The following is an 8,244-nucleotide window of genomic DNA, read 5'->3' on the forward strand; positions in this document are numbered from 1 at the left end:
ATCGAGTCCTTGAATTGATATGAAGATTTGGACACTGAATCTCGCCATTGTGTACCCACAATGAGAAACACTAACATCGCCGCTCTAAGGAGCTAGCAGGAATCAACGCTGGAGTTCCGTCTAATCCGTCCCGGGGAACAAAATTGAGGAGGATAGGAGCCCCGAAGACCGACTCGAAGAAAAAGCGCTGTCATCCGTCTGAAAGCTGTCCTTGTGAGAATTAAAACCCTACCTATCTAAGCCGAGGCACCAGGAATACCCTCCCCGCCACCGACCGCCGGAGCGACAGGCGGGGGGAAGGTGAATCCACGGATTCGCCGATGAAGATTGAAGTGAGGAACTCTTTCCCTAGTCACCTTGCGAGAAGGGAGAAAAAGCTGCAAGGTACTCCAAAGCTGACATGATAGTGAAAAGATATATACTTGGGTAGAGGATCCGACAACGAAGATGCATATGGCTGATGGTTGACTGTATGCTTCTTGACGAGGCGTCCGGAGGATGAGGTGGAGCCGGAGCTGAGTTGGGCGGACAGCCTCCTTGGGGGAAACGGCGTCGGCTACGGCACCTTAGACCGGAACGGGCCAGCGTGCCCGCGGCATGACTCACGTGGGAACAGGAGCTCTAGCTCTCGCCCCCGCCCCGGTGTCGCTGATTCCGCCCTTGCCGCTGTACGCTCCCACGGCCGGAGAGGCGGATGCCAAGAGCAGAAGGGCGGCGGCGAGCACTCCGGCCAGTGGTTTCCCGTGCATTGTGCTGTGCTACCGTGTATATGCTGGTCGCGCGCTGGGCAATCTTTGTTGCCCAAGGTGGTATATATGCATGGTTCGAGTAGCTAGCTAGTGCGCTCAATGATTTTGACCGGATAACCAACCATAATTGAACATATAAACCTTGAAGAACTCGTAGTCACAACCGTTGCCTCCAAGTCGTCTTTAAATCGCTATGAATGGATACAGCTCGTTCGTGCCACCGCCTGTAAATTCGGAGCCCCGCCAGGGGTATTTTCGTCATTTCATGCACCGGACTATAGAAGGGAGCTGCTGCTCCTCCCGCACTCGCGCCGCCCCCTTTCCTCTTCCTCCTGCCTCACCTCTCTCTCCCCCTCGACCCGCTCCCGCCTCCCTGCCCTGCCGCCATCCAGATCGCTTCCGCTCGCCCTCTCCTCCTCCCTGCCCTCTCGGTGCTCAGCGGGACGAGCGCATCTCCGGCGTTGTGCGCTGTGGTTCTGGTCCGGTCGCAGGTCGCCTCCATGGAAAAGCACGTGCTGAATGGTACTCCCCCTCTCCCCTCTGTGCCCTCTCTCTTCCCCGACCTCTTTCTCTTCCCGCGTTCTCGATCTGGCGCCACCACACATCCTGGTTCTGGATCGGGCTGAGAGAGCATGGCTGGTGTGGTCTTCATGCTTGGTGAGGAGGAGCAGGGGAGGGTGAGTAGGACGGGCATGGGGAAGGAGCAGCCAGGCCGGAGCTCCGGCGTCGCTCGCGTCATGGTGGAATGGAGCCGACCATCACTATGGGCTGCAGCTCGCCGGTCGTCGTTCCCCAATCTTCCTCCCCTGTTTTTTTCTACCTCTTGCCCCCTGGTTCTTTAATCTAATTTGGATTTCTTGTTTTATGTTTTTACTAAACAGGGCAAGTATAGAAGGGAGCTCCAGTAAGGCCAACGTGAGTAAACATCATGCCTACTTTGTGTGCTTGTTTAGCCTCTTTGTTGTGTTGATTGGGGAATCTTGAGATTTTATTTGGACAACTTGGCAAACTGGTCCTGACTGACTTCAGCACAGCAGGGCCACAGTGTGACTGATAAAGAGATTGCGATCACACGATTTTTTCTGCATATATATAGCCGTCGCATCACTTATTTTAGATCATTATTCATGGATTTGTTGTCTTGTTTGCTTCTCTTCTTGTGTGCTCTGAAAAAAGACAACCTGAAATCATGCTTGTGTTGTGCAGGTTTAGGACCAGTCCATGTCCGAGACGACGTTTGGGCGGGTGTCCAATTTCATCGGATCTTTTGCAATGTTTCCTCAGAAGGATGAGCCTAGAGGTACCAGAATATTACTATTCAATCTCTTCTCATTTTTCTGCAAGAGTAGATACAATGTACTGTGTTTGATATGCTAACTCGTTTTGAGGGAGACAGAAAATCTGTGTTGGTTCCTGGGAATCACATTGTTCAAGATAAAACCAGCCAAGTAGTTTTCTTTGATGTTCTTTGCATTAGATTAATAAATCTTGTTTCTAGCAATGCTATATTCTATTACAATCTTTTAGAGTTGTAGTAGCCGGAGATTAATTTTCAAGTTTGAACTCCTATCCTGTTATTTATGTTTGAGCATGTTCTTCTTATTTCTGTACCAGTACTCTAATTTAACTCTCTAGGAGCTCCCAAGAAAAAGAAGGCTTGTTGCGTCCTAATAAAGGATCTCCTTGCTTGCGTGTGCTTGTGCTGGTGGTTTGCTTCCTGCCTACTACTTTGGGACAGATATATATGCATGTTAATTCGTCTCTGATGTTTGTAGGGTGTGCCCAGTTTTCTTAGCTTCTTACTAATTCTTGATTCTAGGGTCCAGTAGACTAGGTGATCATTGTTTATATATGCCCAAACCAATGCATGTTGTTGTAATATATGTGCTTCAGAATCTGGCAGAGCACCTCTTGTTGTTTACATATGCAAATAGTAATTCTTGGTACTCGCCCATATGAGGTATAGTTTTGAGAATCCTGAACTGAAGGTGAACATTGCTGATGTGAAATGGCGGCGTCACAAGCCAGAAGGTCACCATGGAGACCATAAACAGACCAGCACCCAGCGCTCAGTAGTAGCAATCCAACATAAATGCACAGAACAAGCACGAGGGGACACACGCAGCAGCAAGCACGGGGAACAGAGGTGGATAGCCATTTCGAGATGGTTGTTTTTTGTACCCGTGGCGCGAGGAGCGCCGGTCAGCCCGGTGGACCTTTGACGTAAGCACAACGCTGAATCAGACACAAGCATGGTCGTTGGGGTGCGTGCTGGATCGGCACCCCGCGGCTGTATACAAGCAATCGGCGTGCTGTCCTCGTTTGGCCTATCTATTAGCATTATATCTCCTTCATCAATTATTGTTCTCATATTTCCTTTTATGAAGGCTAGGAACTAGGCTGAAATACACATATGTCTTAATTGTTGCTTTTCTTAGTGCAGATATGGAAGATCTAAAAGCCTCTGTGAAAGATTTTTGTTCTGTAGAAGCCAATGATCTGGTACACTGTGGGACCTTAACTTCTGGAGTGAACGACTGTCGGAATCAAAATACAATATTGATGAGGTTCTTTCTTTACAGAAGTAGATTACAATATTGATGAAATTAGCTCCTGGCCATTGCATCATTGCATACTTATTGGAATTTGATTTGCTCATTAATTGTAGGTTTAAACTTTTTTAGCTCTGATGTATGGGAAAATTATATGCATTCCTCATCTATCATAGATAAATTGATATATTGCTCTCCTAAAATGCATTGTTGGCCTAAGATGTTATTATATACGTGACATGTTATTGGCTAAATATGATTCATACTTTACAAACTCCTTACAACTAGAGTAGGATCCAAGAACAGATGGTGAAAAATAAACTGAACACTTGCTTTGATTTGTTCAAATTTTACAGAAACGGTTATAACACACTTTTCTTTGCAAGCTGGATACGAAGAGAAATATGTTAAATAGACGGAAGAAAAAAAATATTAGGTAAGCGTTAGCAAGTCTGTGCTGGATGCAGTGCACGGCCACGCCAAATCCACACTGCTTGAGGAGGTGGCTCTGCAACTTGGAGTCCGTCATGACGAGCTCTTCATCACAATTAGCTCGAGATGATGCAAGCGTTCCTCTCATGTCCGTCCAGGACGAGAGATATAATGCACTGATGTAGTTTTGTAACCAACCATGTCTTTACACAGGCTTGCTAACCTACATGTCTGCTATCATGTAGTTTACTATTTTTAGGTAAACTTTCAGAGAAAACACATAGTCTAATTTTAAGGTGATTATGTCTGATTGGTCTAAGTAGATGGTGAAAGCACATATAATTATACATCATGGATTGCATATGGACTAGAATTTTGCTTGAGCTTTTGCTGGTGATTTGTAACAAAATACTCGATAGTGATTTGGCAAATATAGGATTAAGCATTAGACACTTAATACCTGCCCTTAATATCAAGGAAACGAGATACTGTTGTGGCATTTATTTACCCTACAACTCTGTTATTCAGCAATGGTAGTACGAGTCTTGGTACTGTTATTACCTCTGTAATGGATATAATTATTCCTGAATACACACGACATCCACTTTTCTTGTTAATAACTCATAATTGTGGACTACTATTTTTCAGTACTACCGTCAGGTACCTGTGTTCTCTACCTTGTTATCCAGTATGTATGTGTATGCACTTTTGAATGATTAGTGAGCTAGACCAAGAAGTGAGCTACAATTTCAGTGTTACTTTTTCTTGGAGTACTGAGACGAACACATACATTTCAAGCTATCTTCTTAAAACCTTACTATGCCAAATCCACACTGGCCGAGTAAAGCGCCGCACAATGATAATTTGAGAGGAGACTAATGACATGGTATAAATTTCTCTTGTATAGTTGGTCATTATATAGTTAGCACTGCCTCAATCAGTGCAGCTTAATAAGGTCCTTGATTGAGCACGCATTTGATTTATGCCGCCATAGATCTCATTGGTGAGTGTAGCTATGGGAGTCTAATGCCATCTTTATAAAGACATAAATCATTAACCTGTCACTACATATATGTATAATACTTCCTTCGTCCGGAAATACTTGTCGGAGAAATGGATGAACCTAGACGTATTTTAGTTATAGATACATCTAGTTTTTTATCCATTTCTCCGACAATTATTTCGGAATGGAGGGAGTAGTAACTTGATTCAAAAATTCAGTTTTGTCAAGTGTGAGTTGATTTTCATGATACCAATGCATTAGAATTCTGTGTTGCAAACTCGCACTTAGATGCTTATTAAGTTTGTGTTTTTATATCATCTTTGTTTTCGAAATGTAATTTGATTATGTGAGGCAGAAGCTTCCTGTCGTTACTTGTACACACAATAAGTAATGGGGAATTGTATGTTTGTGCGCCTCCTGTATTTGATTACAGATGCAAATAAGGCTCCTGGAGCAGCTAAGGAAATAAAGAGCTATATTGGTTGTTCAGCTTCAGATCTTGTGTTGGTAGAAATTGTTATTATCATTTTTGACTATTATTACTTAACATTAATTTGTATTTAGAAGAATTAGTAATAACTTACATTACTGGATTATAAATTGTTCATCAGGGTTTCTTTTCATTATTTTCTTTCTTGGATCCAGCGTTTTTTGGCAGGCTAGCTTTGTACTATTTCAGTTCCATGATTATTAATTTATCAGGCCTGATTTGTCATGTTTTAATTTGAGATTTGTAGCCAGTAGCCACACTGAAGCTTACTTGGTAGCTTTTTGACAGTACCTTTTTGTCATGTTTTAGTTAAGTGATGTTCCTGGGGCCTTGATCATATATATATGAGCAAGGCACCAGTACCTTTTTGTCATGTTAATTTTTCAAGATCCATTGTAATCTTTTCAGAATTTCATACTTCACCATTGTTGGATTATAGCTCCAAAGTGATATGATATTGACGCATTTGATCACCACTTCAATTGAGCAGGACAAAGTGATCATGAGTGATCAATCTGGACTTCTTAACACATTTGAGTTGAAATGATAGTTCATTTTAAAGTGCCTTGTTTGGTTGTCTAAGTTTTAGTGCTCACTATGAAGTTCTTACTGAAAAGTGTTATGGTTCCTTAGTACCTTCCATAATTTTGTAATCTTGTGTTTATATAGCAGGAATTGTTGTTTTATGCCTAATATCATGAAATTTACCTAAATAATGAGTCTCGCATTGCTACTGTTAAATGTCATATGATGCATGTGTCACTGAAAGGTTGGAGTATGTGTGTAGGGTCCTTATTCATAGATGATCTTGAGCCGTTGGAGCTATAGGCTGTAACATCACGACCGCTTGCAGCCAATAAAGAGTTGGTCCAGGCATGCTTTCAGGAAATATTGCTCCTTTGTATCCTTTTCGGTTCTCATTCCCTTTGCTTGACCCAATTGAACTTTTTGTAGGAAGTGGTTTGTGCTCCTAAGTAATGTTGGAGAAGATTCTGTATTTGTAGTGATCACAAGATGACAACATCATCGACCTAAATCTAGCACCCTCAATGGAAATCACATAGCAGCAAAAGAACTTTACCGTTTAATATATGCCAACTTCACAGGAGGATCAACATCCAAAGATAACAATCTTAATCATGTCTTGTCACAGGTAAGATATGTTGTTGTTGATCGTCTGAATGATGCAACTACACAGTCAGAGTATGATCTCCAACAGACAAACAGATATTATTGGGGCCTGGACGATGATATTGAAGGAATCACTGCTTTAGGTAATGATGGACCGCCAATGGATATTTAGGGCATACGTATCAACGGCTCTGCCTGACGATCATCGGCTCATAACTACAACCATCTATATGGTGCGCCAATACTATGTATCAGCACGAGGTTCTCTTAAAACACTATGTATCAAAACTAAGTTTCTATTTGCTTACACTCATTGTAAATTTCTTAGAACAGTATGTATCAGCACTACGAGATCAATATATGCTACCATCAAGCAATATCATTGCTTCCTCTTTGTCTATCATCATATATATGCATTAAACTATCACATACACATGCTTTAAAAACCTGGCTGGTCGAGGCACAACTCCTCACGCCCAGGTCGTTCAACATTTTTTTACGCTTTTGATGCGTCATGTTTAGAGTCTTTCTTTCCCATTTTACCGTGTTTGCATGGTAAGATGTTTGGTTGGATTTGAAGGTTCGTAGCCTTGGCTCCAAAGCTTCAAGCTCTTATTGAAATTAGAACTGAGGGCCTTTTAAAATGAGTCCTGCACAATAGTGTTGTTCAGTGGGATGCAGAATTTTTGTTTGTCTGATCGGCTATCCTTGGTGCTGATTTACGTACTGATTTCATCATCATATGACTACAATAAAGAAGTTGTGTGTATAAATATTACTAACTGCCGATACTTTGCATCAGTGATTTCAATTCTGTTGGCCCTCCTTAAGATTGCTTGGGAATGCGAGGCTTAAAAGTTTCAACCCTGTGCCATGTGCTTCTCGGGTGTGGATTTGTGTTTGACTAATTAACGGTTCTGTTAATACTGATATGTCCTTGTACATTATATGGATATTGCATCGCTTGTACTTATAGTAAGTGGAAATTTTTCTCATATGTTTCAATATGTGCCCGAATAATATTAATGTACACTCTTTCAATACATGGCTTACTCTTGGCCTTTGCGCCATTGGCGCAATTGGTCATCTAGTAACACTAACACATCCACCTACTTACGCATTGTGGGAGTCCCTACCAGTTCCATTTGAGCATCGACGTGTACTACCAGCAAAGCTAGGTACAAGATGGCGTTCAAGAAAAGAAAAAAAACCACCTACTAGAGATATTACGTTTCAAGAAAAGAAATAGTACTCCCTCCGTCCGAAAATACTTGTCATCAAAATAAATAGAAAAGAATGTATCTAGACATATTTTAGTTCAGGGCATTTTGGGTACTTGAATAATGAGTAATAAACATGCTCATGCGTTGCAACGGCAGGTTTTTCTTATCAAGGGCCCCTAACTCAACAAGCATGTCTCAAGAACAAACAATAGCAAACAAATAATAAAGGTATGTTCATCTATCCACTCTTGGCTGAGGACGTAATGATTTTGACACGACGTGACTATTAATTGACATAGATTGTGGACACAGAAACAATGGAGACGTTTTGTTTACTTTTAGAAATACAAATAGTCAAATTGATGGCATGGGCATGATCAAACAAATTTTAATCTGATGCAAGGCACATCTCCACTAATGTATATCTGAAACAACAGTCAATATCACAAATTAGTTAGCATGCCAATGGATCAAGAGCTAATACTACTCGAATAAACCATATTGTAAACAATTTGTCCCTAATTTTGTTTTTGTCAATTATCATCTCGATGAACTATTCTATTCCACCGACTACACCAGTATAACACTAAAGCCATAACTTAGTTCTTATAGCATGTAAAATAACTAAGAATGGTACTTGTAATAAAAACTAAGAACGATCGCC

The 8,244-nt window shown here is 41.6% G+C and overlaps 1 long non-coding RNA gene across 3 annotated transcripts; it reads left to right on the forward strand.

Annotated features, from left to right (window-relative positions):
- The first annotated feature begins 1,073 nt into the window (after window positions 1–1,073).
- On the forward strand, window positions 1,074–6,755 carry LOC119366588. Of its 3 annotated transcripts, none has more exons than XR_005176067.1 (3): window positions 1,074–1,530; window positions 1,631–1,664; window positions 1,956–6,755. It is a non-coding gene; the product is annotated as an uncharacterized LOC119366588 (long non-coding RNA). The 3 variants fall into 3 exon arrangements; XR_005176068.1 differs by having other exon boundaries at window positions 1,074–1,271; XR_005176066.1 differs by having other exon boundaries at window positions 1,074–1,664.
- Window positions 6,756–8,244: the final 1,489 nt, after the last annotated feature.

The sequence above is a fragment of the Triticum dicoccoides genome, chromosome 2B (assembly GCF_002162155.2).
Source record: "Triticum dicoccoides isolate Atlit2015 ecotype Zavitan chromosome 2B, WEW_v2.0, whole genome shotgun sequence".
In the NCBI taxonomy this organism is placed as follows: domain Eukaryota; kingdom Viridiplantae; phylum Streptophyta; class Magnoliopsida; order Poales; family Poaceae; genus Triticum; species Triticum dicoccoides.